The sequence below is a fragment of the Oncorhynchus masou genome, chromosome 18 (genome assembly GCF_036934945.1).
Source record: "Oncorhynchus masou masou isolate Uvic2021 chromosome 18, UVic_Omas_1.1, whole genome shotgun sequence".
Classification (NCBI taxonomy): domain Eukaryota; kingdom Metazoa; phylum Chordata; class Actinopteri; order Salmoniformes; family Salmonidae; genus Oncorhynchus; species Oncorhynchus masou.
Window position 1 is genome coordinate 2,438,182 of NC_088229.1, and position 14,370 is coordinate 2,452,551.

Consider the following 14,370-nt stretch of genomic DNA (forward strand, 5'->3'; position numbering starts at 1 on the left):
TACCCTCCTCTTATGGGTGAGTCTATGTCCCTGTATGTACCCTCCTCTTATGGGTGAGTCTATGTCCCTGTATGTACCCTCCTCTTACGAGTGAGTCTATGTCCCTGTATGTACCCTCCTCTTATGGGTGAGTCTATGCCCCTGTATGTACCCTCCTCTTACGGGTGAGTCTATGCCCCTGTATGTACCCTCCTCTTATGGGTGAGTCTATGTCCCTGTATGTACCCTCCTCTTATGGGTGAGTCTATGTCCCTGTATGTACCCTCCTCTTATGGGTGAGTCTATGTCCCTGTATGTACCCTCCTCTTACGGGTGAGTCTATGTCCCTGTATGTACCCTCCTCTTACGGGTGAGTCTATGTCCCTGTATGTACCCTCCTCTTACGGGTGAGTCTATGTCCCTTTATGTACCTTCCTCTTACGAAATTTGAAAGATGCTAACACCTGCTAAAGATTTGTCCAAAGCACCGGAACGAATGCTTCTCATTATTTCCCACATCCTGTTGTATCATCATGACAGATCTACGGTGCAGTTTGTTTACGTAAAGATGTTGGATCTTAACTTGATCTCTCGTCGCAGAGTATGTTCCTGATGCATCAGGAAATTCAAATGAGCCTTGTGAGTAGGACTGCAAAATTCTGTGAACTTTCAATAAACTCCCTGATTTTCCAGAAATCCCAATTGGAGGATTCACAGAATCAGGGGGGAAATAAGCAGGAAATCCGGAATCCTCCAACCAGTATTTCAGGAAAACCAGGGAATTTATTGAAAGTTCACAGAATTTTGCAACCTTACTGGTGAGTGGTTGAAAATGAGTAGTTCTCTTTCTCTCCATCGGGGGGCAGTCTAGTCTTTGGGATCAGGGCCTGCTATCAAAATAATGTTCTCTCTCGCTCACTCAAATGTCTTACTACTGAAACATTCAAATGTACAAAAATGTATCTGAATGCAACCGTACACATCAACAACAACCGCTGTTTGATATTGCTTTATAACACAACCTAAAATAACTTAACAAAACCTATAGCCCTCATTTCTTCAGACTTCCATAGCTCCCAGGCTCTGAGGCTGGAACTGCTCTGCGGCGTCCACAATCATGTCCATCTTCCGGGACTTTCCAGTCCACTTTCTTTACACGTAACATCCATGAATCCTGCTGGAGGGAAGCCAACTCTACAGCCTCCATTGAAGACCTTCCCAACACCATGGAGTCCTCAAAGAGTGCCTTTTCATTCCCTCCACTCTTCTCGACAACCTCTGCATGTGAAACGTTCTGGATGGCCCTGACTTTGGCAAACTGGACGGCCCTGACTTTGGCAAACTGGACGGCCCTGACTTTGGCAAACTGGACGGCCCTGACTTTGGCAAACTGGACGGCCCTGACTTTGGCAAACTGGACGGCCCTGACTTTGACAAACTGGACGGCCCTGACTTTGGCAAACTGGACGGCCCTGACTTTGGCAAACTGGACGGCACTGACTTTGGCAAACTGGACGGCCCTGACTTTGGCAAACTGGACGGCCCTGACTTTGGCAAACTGGACGGCCCTGACTTTGGCAAACTGGACGGCCCTGACTTTGGCAAACTGGACGGCCCTGACTTTGGCAAACTGGACGGCCCTGACTTTGGCAAACTGGACGGCCCTGACTTTGGCAAACCTTTCGACACTTCACGGCTTCTCCATAACATACACATGACTTTCTTTTCCACAACTTCTCCATCTGGGATTCCTCCGCCTGCAGTCTCTCTCTGAATGTCCAAACACTCTCCACCGTTTACACTGCAACGGCCTGGAAATACAATTTCTTACAGTAAAGTATGCATGTCAAATCAACGTCTGTTTGTCACGTGCGCCAAATACAACAGGTAAAATGCCGACTTACAGGCTCGAACCAACAGCGCAAAAAAGGTATTAGAACAAGTAAAGAATAAAAACAACAGTATATACAGTATATACCTCTATATACAGTAGAGAGGCTCTATACAGTAGAGAGGCTCTATACAGTAGAGAGGCTCTATACAGTAGAGAGGCTATATACAGTAGAGACTATAAACAGTAGAGGCTATATACAGTAGAGGTTATATACAGTAGAGAGGCTATATACAGTAGAGACTATAAACAGTAGAGGCTATATACAGTAGAGAGGCTATATACAGTAGAGAGGCTCTATACAGTAGAGAGAGGCTATATACAGTAGAGAGGCTATATACAGTAGAGAGTCTATATACAGTAGATAGGCTATATACATTAGAGAGACTATATACAGTAGAGAGGCTAAATACAGTAGAGAGGCTATATACAGTAGAGAGGCTATATACAGTAGTGGCTATATACAGTAGAGAAGCTATGTACAGTAGAGAGGCTCTATAGAGTAGAGAGGTTATATACAGTAGAGGTTGTATACAGTAGAGAGGCTATATACAGTAGAGAGGCTATATACAGTAGTGGCTATATACAGTAGAGAGGCTATGTACAGTAGAGAGGCTCTATAGAGTAGAGAGGCTATATACAGTAGAGGTTGTATACAGTAGAGAGGCTATATACAGTAGAGGCTATATACAGTAGAGGCTATATACAGTAGAGAGGCTATATACAGTAGAGAGACTATATACAGTAGAGGCTAAATACAGTAGAGAGTCTATATACAGTAGAGAGGCTACATACAGTAGAGGGGCTATATACAGTAGAGAGGTTATATACAGTAGAGAGGCTATATACAGTAGAGAGGCTATATACAGTAGAGAGGCTATATACAGTAGAAACATAAGATATTACAGTTGTTGATGTCCATTTGGTAGGATATTCGTGATCGTACCTCGTCTAATTTATTGTCCAATGACTGCACATTGGCGAGTAATATTGAGGTTAACGTCAGCTTTCCCACCCGCTGTCGGCGAGTCCTCACGAGGCATCCCGCTCTGCGTCCTCTGTACCTGCGTTTCATCCTCTTGCAAATAACGGGGATGTCGGCCCTGTCGCGTGTTAGGAGAATGTCCTGTGAGTCTTGCTTGTTGACGAAAAAAATCTTTGTCTCATCCGAGGTGAGTGATCGCTGTCCTGATATCCAGAAGCTCTTTTTTTGCCGTAAAATATTTTTGCAGAAACATTATGTACACAATAAGTTAGAAATAATGCAACAAAAAAAACACATAATTGCACAATTGGTTGGATGCCCGTAAAACTGCTGCCATTTCTTCCAGTGCCATCCTCCCCAGCTTCACTCCTCGTGACCCTCATCGACCCACATCTCTCTCCACTATCTTGGATACTTCCAACAGATATGGCAATCCAATTGTCCCAGAAACTGGACTCCAGCCAGTATTCTCCACACTAGGTAGGAGTCTTCCTTCCCATCCCAACTTTGCTCATTTCCCCATTATTTTGGACAGAGGTCCATTCTTCCTTACTTCCACCGCCATCCGATTCATATTCCACATCCTTCCTTCCTCCGAGTTCTGGTGACCTCGACTCCCAACCCGTCCGGTCTCCATAAACCTCTGCCCGGAGTCTTTGACACTCAACCAAATGAGAACTGCTCGTCGTCGTGGGAACCTCCACTATGACATCATCTTTCAGGGAGCTATAAATGAGGTGACCAAAACTGGTTGCAAGTGTGGGTGAATTTAGCACCGTATTGATGGTTTAACAAGACATCACATGGCGCTAATAAGAATCCTGCCTTATAACAGGCTGACTACACCGTTCGCGTCGCGTGCACGAGCGTTGCAAAATACATTTAGAAATCTATAGTATTCAATTATTGCACCCACACTGCTGTGTTGCCAAGGGCTAAAATAGAAGTCAGTTCTATTTCTGACGCAGATCGCGCTGCAAGTCCTGCCTCTCCCATCTCCTCATTGGTTTATAGAAGCAGGTACCCATCTCCTCATTGGTTATACCCACGTGGGTGACTGAAAGACGAATGAGGTTGGTGGCGATAATGCACCTAATTTATGAAAGTTGCCAATCGCAATATAAAGTCAAGAGAAGAAAAAGCCTGGAAGGAGGAGAGATAACTAGACACGATTCGTTTGACCGTTTTATGTGTGGATTAATTGTCGGAGTAGAGGATCTTGTGCATTTCAGGTAAAATAACAACTCAATGTTTATATTCCAGGACAAATTAGCCAGCAAGTGCAAGCTAACTAGCTAAATTGCCATAAAGGTTTAATGCTTTTCGACCTGTCCTCAAATTAATGTAATTGGTTCAGAGTTTGTTTTGATATTTTAACCTGCGTGTGTCGTGATCGGGTTTGGTGTAGGGGGACGAAAATACAAGAAGACACTTCTGAGAGCTTGTTTTCCGGATGTTTCTTTCCCGGTGTCCTTCACCGGGGAGGCGTCCCGTTAACGGTGTTTTAATCTGATTTATTGGCAGACAGAAGTCCCCGCTTGGGATAACATTTTCAGACGAATAACTTACCGAAATGTAAATATAAAGTTTATTTTATTTACAAAATGATGTTAAAATGTGGGATGTGATAGCTATTCGCTAGCAGGCCGATCTCATACCTGCTTATCGGCTGTTTAGGGATGAACAACTAAACTCTCTAATCGTAGATTCAGCCATGTGTCAATTGTGAAAACCCGGACAGTTTTTAAATGATAAATTGGTAACTTGCTACCCAGCTAAAGACATGTAGCAAATCGTCCCCCCCCCCCCCCATTTGTTTTCAGGGACTAAAGTGGGCACCTGATTTCACTGCATTGGTTTGGAAGGAGAAAACAGTCCTGCCCGACACATTTGGAGGTAAGACATTTTAACATCTGATGGAGAAAAAACTAAACGTAGGAAATGCAGCCAGCTGTGTTCAATCTAGACCTGCTAGCCAGCCAAGCTATGTTTTCTGTTGAGGAGTCTGTTTTGCTAGGTAGCTGCATGCAGTATCTGTTCACCTACCTAAGTGTCTCTTCCTCTATTGTGTTGGACCATTGCGGTTCGTGCAACTAGTTAAAAAAGTATAGGCTATGTTATTCTACTCTTACTGTAAACAACTTGACCAAGTCTAAAATAGGCAAAACTGTTAACATGATGATTGCACACTAATAAATACAGTTGTGGCTTCAGCAACTTGAACCAGCACTAAAATGTGAGCAGTGAGGTTAATTTCTCCCCTCTTCTCTGCTTGTTCCAGGTTGAAGGATATCCCACCCTGTCACTCTGTAGATGTAAACAACTTGTTGTGAATCACCCGGCCACGAGGTTAATCACCACATCCCATGGAATTATTCAGGAGCGTGTGACATCACAATGTCAGAGAGAAATAGATGCACCCATGTTATTGTCAGGACCTAGTAACCTATGAAGCTCATTCTAAAATACAGATGTGATTTCTGTCCCAGGGGATTTGAACTGTGTTCAAGTCTTCAATTTAGACCACAATTAGTTGCATTAGGTGTTAGTGAAGGGCTGGAACAAAAACCTGTAAAACCCCTGCCTCAACATCAACAACAAAATGGCTGTCATAACTACACTCATGTACTGAACAAGTTTATGAATGTTGGAAGTTAATTTCCTTGAGATGTCCCTCACTTGGGAATTATTTTCTACAATGGACTGTGTTTAAAGGACTCATGCACACATACAGGAAAACCAATAAACATTTGCATTTTTTTTTAAATTGAAAATGCCTAGTGTTGATGTCTCCACGTGTTTCTGGTTCTGAGGCGGGGTCATCTGGGGTCTGCAGGTCATCCAATCAATGAGAGAGAAGGGCATCAAAGATATTACAATGCAGCAGGGTAGCCTAGTGTTTAGAGCGTTGGACTAGTAACCGGAAGGTTGCAAGTTCAAATCCCCAAGCTGACAAGGTACAAATCTGTCGTTCTGCCCCTGAACAGGCAGTTAACCCACTGTTCCCAGGCCGTCATTGAAAATAAGAATGTGTTCTTAACTGACTTGCCTAGTTAAATAAAGAAAATGCTGGATTCATATCATTTAATATATGTTCCTGTTTCGATATGCGTTTATAATTATAATGCACATGTTATCCGTCATCACATGCCAGTATGTGTTTTGTATACAGTAGCTCACATTAGGATGAAGTAGCCTAGTTCTTCTGATGCCTAGTTCTTCTGATCTAGTCAGATTGCATCATATCACCTTTCAATACTAGTTAGCGACTAATATAGAAGTTATCTTGAACAATCGTTGTCATTTTAATAATATGCACGGGTTTGGTATTCGTAAGAATTAATCACAATGCAGGCCTACTCATTACAAAAATACTATATTATTTTCACAGTGAAACACCCCTATTCTGGCTATTAATCATCATTAATACGGCCATTAAAATATCTAAATAACATATCTAAAAAAAATTATAGGCAATATGATATCATGCATGTTTGCCTGATAATGTCTACAACTCTTGTATTCGGTGCGTATGATTTTATTTGACGATGTAGCAGCAGACTAGGCAATACAGAGGAGGAACTTATACCATGCGATCATTATTCTGGTTGGTGTCAACTTCATTCATTCAACAGGGACTGAAGAGATTGACTGTTACTTGATGTTTGTGTCTGATATGTGCATTTTTTGGTGTAGTTGTTCACTGAATTCCTAACAGGAGGTAGTCACGCTGGTACAGTGGCTACAAACGTCTCGCGCTCGGTGGAATCTGTTATCACATGATGCTATACCTTCAAATCGCATCCCAAGTGTCAGTAACCTCCTTTGGAGGCAGGGAGACGGCAGCCTTTGGAGGCAGGGAGACGGCAGCCTTTGGAGGCAGGGAGACGGCAGCCTTTGGAGGCAGGGAGACGGCAGCCTTTGGAGGCAGGGAGACGGCAGCCTTTGGAGGCAGGGAGACGGCAGCCTTTGGAGGCAGGGAGACGGCAGCCTTTGGAGGCAGGGAGACGGCAGCCTTTGGAGGCAGGGAGACGGCAGCCTTTGGAGGCAGGGAGACGGCAGCCTGTGGAGGCAGACAGGGAGACGGCAGCCTTTGGAGGCAGACAGGGAGACGGCAGCCTTTGGAGGCAGACAGGGAGACGGCAGCCTGTGGAGGTAGACAGGGAGAGGGCAGCCTGTGGAGGCAGGGAGAGGGCAGCCTGTGGAGGCAGACAGGGAGATGGCAGCCTGTGGAGGCAGGGAGAGGGCAGCCTGTGGAGGCAGGGAGAGGGCAGCCTGTGGAGGCAGGGAGAGGGCAGCCTGTGGAGGCAGACAGGGAGAGGGCAGCCTGTGGAGGCAGACAGGGAGAGGGCAGCCTGTGGAGGTAGACAGGGAGAGGGCAGCCTGTGGAGGTAGACAGGGAGAGGGCAGCCTGTGGAGGTAGACAGGGAGAGGGCAGCCTGTGGAGGCAGACAGGGAGAGGGCAGCCTGTGGAGGCAGGGAGAGGGCAGCCTGTGGAGGCAGGGAGAGGGCAGCCTGTGGAGGCAGACAGGGAGAGGGCAGCCTGTGGAGGCAGACAGGGAGACGGCAGCCTGTGGAGGTAGACAGGGGGAGGGCAGCCTGTGGAGGCAGACAGGGAGAGGGCAGCCTGTGGAGGTAGACAGGGAGAGGGCAGCATGTGGAGGCAGACAGGGAGACGGCAGCCTGTGGAGGTAGACAGGGAGAGGGCAGCCTGTGGAGGCAGACAGGGAGAGGGCAGCCTGTGGAGGTAGACAGGGAGAGGGCAGCCTGTGGAGGCAGACAGGGAGAGGGCAGCCTGTGGAGGCAGGGAGAGGGCAGCCTGTGGAGGTAGACAGGGAGAGGGCAGCCTGTGGAGGTAGACAGGGAGAGGGCAGCCTGTGGAGGCAGGGAGAGGGCAGCCTGTGGAGGTAGACAGGGAGAGGGCAGCCTGTGGAGGTAGACAGGGAGAGGGCAGCCTGTGGAGGCAGACAGGGAGAGGGCAGCCTGTGGAGGTAGACAGGGAGAGGGCAGCCTGTGGAGGTAGACAGGGAGAGGGCAGCCTGTGGAGGTAGACAGGGAGAGGGCAGCCTGTGGAGGTAGACAGGGAGAGGGCAGCCTGTGGAGGTAGACAGGGAGAGGGCAGCCTGTGGAGGTAGACAGGGAGAGGGCAGCCTGTGGAGGCAGGGAGAGGGCAGCCTGTGGAGGTAGACAGGGAGAGGGCAGCCTGTGGAGGCAGGCAGGGAGAGGGCAGCCTGTGGAGGTAGACAGGGAGAGGGCAGCCTGTGGAGGTAGACAGGGAGAGGGCAGCCTGTGGAGGCAGACAGGGAGAGGGCAGCCTGTGGAGGCAGACAGGGAGAGGGCAGCCTGTGGAGGCAGACAGGGAGAGGGCAGCCTGTGGAGGTAGACAGGGAGAGGGCAGCCTGTGGAGGTAGACAGGGAGAGGGCAGCCTGTGGAGGTAGACAGGGAGAGGGCAGCCTGTGGAGGCAGGCAGGGAGAGGGCAGCCTGTGGAGGTAGACAGGGAGAGGGCAGCCTGTGGAGGAAGACAGGGAGAGGGCAGCCTGTGGAGGTAGACAGGGAGAGGGCAGCCTGTGGAGGCAGACAGGGAGAGGGCAGCCTGTGGAGGCAGACAGGGAGAGGGCAGCCTGTGGAGGCAGACAGGGAGACGGCAGCCTGTGGAGGCAGACAGGGGAGGGCAGCCTGTGGAGGCAGACAGGGAGAGGGCAGCCTGTGGAGGCAGACCGGGAGACTGCAGCCTGTGGAGGTAGACAGGGAGAGGGCAGCCTGTGGAGGCAGACAGGGAGACGGCAGCCTGTGGAGGCAGGCAGGGAGAGGGCAGCCTGTGGAGGTAGACAGGGAGACGGCAGCCTGTGGAGGCAGACAGGGAAAGGGCAGCCTGTGGAGGCAGACAGGGAGAGGGCAGCCTGTGGAGGTAGACAGGGAGAGGGCAGCCTGTGGAGGCAGACAGGGAGAGGGCAGCCTGTGGAGGTAGACAGGGAGAGGGCAGCCTGTGGAGGCAGGGAGAGGGCAGCCTGTGGAGGTAGACAGGGAGAGGGCAGCCTGTGGAGGCAGGCAGGGAGAGGGCAGCCTGTGGAGGCAGACAGGGAGAGACGGCAGCCTGTGGAGGTAGACAGGGAGAGGGCAGCCTGTGGAGGCAGACAGGGAGACGGCAGCCTGTGGAGGCAGGCAGGGAGAGGGCAGCCTGTGGAGGCAGACAGGGAGAGGGCAGCCTGTGGAGGCAGACAGGGAGAGGGCAGCCTGTGGATGTAGACAGGGAGAGGGCAGACTGTGGAGGCAGACAGGGAGAGGGCAGCCTGTGGAGGCAGACAGGGAGACGGCAGCCTGTGGAGGCAGGCAGGGAGAGGGCAGCCTGTGGAGTTAGACAGGGAGAGGGCAGCCTGTGGAGGCAGACAGGGAGACGGCAGCCTTTGGAGGCAGACAGGGAGAGGGTAGCCTGTGGAGGCAGACAGGGAGAGGGCAGCCTGTGGAGGCAGACAGGGAGAGGGCAGCCTGTGGAGGTAGACAGGGAGACGGCAGCCTGTGGAGGCAGACAGGGAGACGGCAGCCTTTGGAGGCAGGGAGACGGCAGCCTTTGGAGGCAGGGAGACGGCAGCCTTTTGGATTGGTTATATAATAACAGTAGGCCACACCAATGTTAGTTTCCGGTCATAGAAAGTGTCAAAACGATTCCACAGCACTGAGCACGAACTCGTGATGCTCGAAGCCGAAGCGAGCTGCTCAGACCACTGCGCTATGGCAGTTCACAATGCTCTAGCAAGCCCTGAGAATACTTGATTATACTTGATGGTCCGAGGTCGGTTGGTTTGCAGTCGTCCCCCAACCACAGCCCCCTAGGTACGGTACTGCATTGTATAGCCTGCAACCACCCCTTCCAGCTTCACCCTGGGTACGATACTGCATTGTATAGCCTGCAACCACCCCTTCCAGCTTCACCCTAGGTACGGTACTGCATTGTATAGCCTGCAACCACCCCTTCCAGCTTCACCCTGGGTACGATACTGCTTTGTATAGCCTGCAACCACCCCTTCCAGCTTCACCCTAGGTACGGTACTGCCTTGTATAGCCTGCAACCACCCCTTCCAGCTTCCCCCTGAGTACGGTACTGCCTTGTATAGCCTGCAACCACCCCTTCCAGCTTCCCCCTGAGAACGGTACTGCATTGTATAGCCTGCAACCAACCCTTCCAGCTTCCCCCTGAGTACGGTACTGCCTTGTATAGCCTGCAACCACCCCTTCCAGCTTCCCCCTGAGTACGGTACTGCCTTGTATAGCCTGCAACCACCCCTTCCAACTTCCCCCTGAGTACGGTACTGCCTTGTATAGCCTGCAACCACCCCTTCCAGCTTCCCCCTGAGAACGGTACTGCATTGTATAGCCTGCAACCAACCCTTCCAGCTTCACCCTGAGTACGGTACTGCCATGTATAGCCTGCAACCACCCCTTCCAGCTTCCCCCTGAGTACGGTACTGCCTTGTATAGCCTGCAACCACCCCTTCCAACTTCCCCCTGAGTACGGTACTGCCTTGTATAGCCTGCAACCACCCCTTCCAACTTCACCCTGAGTACGGTACTGCCTTGTATAGCCTGCAACCACCCCTTCCAGCTTCACCCTGGGTACGATACTGCATTGTATAGCCTGCAACCACCCCTTCCAGCTTCACCCTAGGTACGGTACTGCATTGTATAGCCTGCAACCACCCCTTCCAGCTTCACCCTGGGTACGATACTGCATTGTATAGCCTGCAACCACCCCTTCCAGCTTCCCCCTGAGTACGGTACTGCATTGTATAGCCTGCAACCACCCCTTCCAGCTTCCCCCTGAGTACGGTACTGCATTGTATAGCCTGCAACCACCCCTTCCAACTTCCCCCTGAGTACGGTACTGCATTGTATAGCCTGCAACCACCCCTTCCAGCTTCCCCTGAGTACGGTACTGCATTGCATAGCCTGCAACCACCCCTTCCAACTTCCCCTGAGTACGGTACTGCATTGTATAGCCTGCAACCACCCCTTCCAACTTCCCCCTGAGTACGGTACTGCATTGTATAGCCTGCAACCACCCCTTCCAGCTTCCCCCTAGGTAGGTACTGCATTGTATAGCCTGCAACCACCCCTTCCAGCTTCCCCCTAGGTACGGTACTGCATTGTATAGCCTGCAACCACCCCTTCCAACTTCCCCCTGAGTACGGTACTGCATTGTATAGCCTGCAACCACCCCTTCCAACTTCCCCCTGAGTACGGTACTGCATTGTATAGCCTGCAACCACCCCTTCCAGCTTCCCCCTGGCAGCGATTCTAAATATTAAATATTCATTCAAATCCTCCAGCAGCAGGATTATTTTCCTCCTTTCGACAAAATGGGTCAAATTAAAATCCAACATCTGTAGTCTGTCCAGGAGAGAGCGACCGGGTGATGATAAGATGCTTCCCTCCACACATACAGAACACATTTCCCTTTTCCAAAGTGTACCTATGATGAAAATTACAGGCCTCCATCGTCTTTTTAAGTGGGAGAACTTGAACAGAACACATTTGTGGTCTTGTCCCTTTTCCAAAGTGTCGATAAAAGAGCCGGACTGGATTCCTGCTCCACTCCTCCTTGTCCTCCTGAACGGGTTTTCAACCATCACCTGTCCCCTATAGAAAGGCTACACCGAGTGGACAAAACATTAAGAACACTTTTATAATATTGAGTTGAAAACCTACTACCATACCCCGTTCAAAGACACATAAATATTTTGTCTTGCCCCATTCACCCTCTGAATGGCACACAGACACAAACCATGTCTCCAGGCTTCAAAATCCTTCTTTAACCCGTCTCCTCCCCTTCATCTACACTGATTGAAGTTTTGGTATCTTAGTTCTTTCTTAGGATCCCCGTTAGCTGTTGCAAAAGCTACTCTTCCTGGGAAGGGGGGTCCACAGGAAGGTTAATACCAACAGCTCATAGCTTTCACCTGGATTCACGTGGTCTATAGTCTATATCATGGGAAAGAGACGGTGTTCTTAATGTTTTGTAAACTCAGTATACGTACAGTATGTTTAACTGTTATTTAAACGTTGTGTGTCATGACTAGTTGGGACATCTATGTACACGGGTACAGAATAGTTGTACCTGTAATCTGGCAGAGTGGGGATGGATCTTGAGAAAGCATGTTGGGAATGTGGATATTTAGATACCCTCCCTAAAACTTACTAACTAACTTTACACTACTGGCATTTAAATGCACTGACTGACCTTTTTGGGTATGTACTGTATACTCTGTCCGTCTGTAAGACACTTCCACAGTCACAAATACTTATTTTACACACTTTGTTCCTTCTCTCTTGATTTGTTGAATTGGTGTTGATTCTCCTGTCTATTGAACCTCTCTTTCTTATGTGAATACTCTCTTTGTTTTCTTTCTGGAGACTGTGGTCCCTGCCTGCCTGTCTGGCACCCTATTGCCTGTTCAGTGCACTACCAGGACCTTTTGGTCAAAACGTAGTGCACTAATTAGGGAATAGAGTACAATTTCAAACGTAGTCTCTGAGTTGTGTATCCGTGTGACCGAGTAAGACTGGGTTTTGTGTTTCTCTCCTCTAGATCAGATATTGCCCTGTTACTATTTTCAGATGTCTGGCTGCAAGTCTTTCAATAAAAAGTCTAAAACACTTCTCTTTTTTTAGGTGCTGTGGCTCTCTGATTCTGATATGCATGCCGGTGCTCTCTGCATCTCGTGAGATGTGTCAGAGAAATCCAATATTTACCCTTAACACGACTGTATGCACACACACACACAAACACACACACACACACACACACACACACGCTAAACAATAGATCATTTGACAGCTATAGTACTTATGGATCATTGCAAGACTGCAGTAACCGAGACAAGGTCACAGTAACAGAGGTCAAAGCCCCCCCCCCCCAAAAAATGGAGGGTTTTGGGATAAACATTTAAAATAACTTCTGTGGTAAACACAGGTTTAGGAGATCTTATGCGATTTGCATATTAGCATTCCCAGTCAAGTGAAATCCATAGATTAGGGCCTAATGACTTTATTTCAGATGACTGATTTCCTCATATAAACTGTAACAGTAAAATATTAGAAATTGTTGTGTTTTATATTTTTGTTCAGTGTAAAATGTTGTTTATCAATCCCTCGTTTTCTCCTATCACAGTCATTTAACTCCGTAACTATTTTAAAGTTACCATTAGTGAAATCCCTGAGTGGTTTCCTTCTTCTCCAGCAACTGAGTTAAGAAGGACCCCGGTATCTTTGTAGTGACTGGATGTATTGATACACCTGTTGAATGTAAAACGAGGGAGAGCTCGGTTTGTTGTTTTGGGAAGTTTTTAAAGTCTCTTGGAAAGGTTTGGTTACTAGCTAGCTACCTTTTGAGTTTGGATACCGTGAGACGGTTGGCATCAGTTGCTGGGACCGCTACTGTCTATCCCGTGATCCTGCCGACCAAGCCCGGGTCTGAGGGGCTGCTTGGTGTAGCAGCTAGCCAAATGGGTCTTCCAAATGGACGATGACCCCAAGCATAATTCCAAAGTTGTGTCAAAATGGCTTAAGGACAACAAAGTCAAGGTATTGGAGTGGCCATCACAAAGCCCTGACCTCAATCCTATAGAAACTTTGTGGGCAGAACTGAAAAAGCGTGTGTGAGCAAGGAGGCCTACAAACCTGACTCAGTTACACCAGCTCTGTCAGGAGGAATGGGCCAAAATTCACCCAACTTATTGTGGGAAGCTTGTGGAAGGCTACCTGAAACGTTTGACCCAAGTTAAACAATTTAAAGGCAATGCTACCAAATACTGATTCAGTGTGTGTAAACTTCTGACCCACTGGGAATGTTATGAAAGAAATAAAAGCTGAAATAAATAATTCTCTCTACTATTATTCTGACATTTCACATTCCCAGTGGGTCAGAGTTTGCATATTTCACATTTCATATATTTTTTTTTCACCTTTATTTAACCAGGTAGGTTAGTTGAGAACAAGTTCTCATTTGCAACTGCGACCTGGCCAAGATAAAGCATAGCAGTGTGAACAGACAACACAGAGTTACACATTGAGTAAACAATAAACAAGTCAATAACACAGTAGAAAAAAATAGTCTATATATATTGTGTGCAAAAGGCATGAGGAGGTAGGCGAATAATTACAATTTTGCAGATTAACACTGGAGTGATAAATGATCAGATGGTCATGTACAGGTAGAGATATTGATGTGCAAAAGAGCAGAAAAGTAAATAAATAAAAACAGTATGGAGATGAGGTAGGTAAATTTGGGTGGGCTATTTACCGATAGACTATGTACAGCTGCAGCGATCGGTTAGCTGCTCAGATAGCTGATGTTTGAAGTTGGTGAGGGAGATAAAAGTCTCCAACTTCAGCGATTTCTGCAATTCGTTCCAGTCACAGGCAGCAGAAAACTGGAACGAAAGGCGGCCAAATGAGGTGTTGGCTTTAGGGATGATCAGTGAGATACACCTGCTGGAGCGCGTGCTAAGGGTGGGTGT

The 14,370-nt window shown here is 48.4% G+C and overlaps 1 protein-coding gene across 1 annotated transcript in view; it reads left to right on the forward strand.

The window, feature by feature from the left end:
• The window catches only part of camkvl (CaM kinase-like vesicle-associated, like), a 167,214-nt gene extending 154,706 nt beyond the window's left edge, over positions 1-12,508 (forward strand). Inside the window, exon 12 of the mRNA XM_064922112.1 lies at positions 11,412-12,508. The gene's annotated coding sequence lies outside the window, so the exon portion shown is untranslated. The remainder of the gene's footprint in view (positions 1-11,411) is intronic.
• Positions 12,509-14,370: the final 1,862 nt, after the last annotated feature.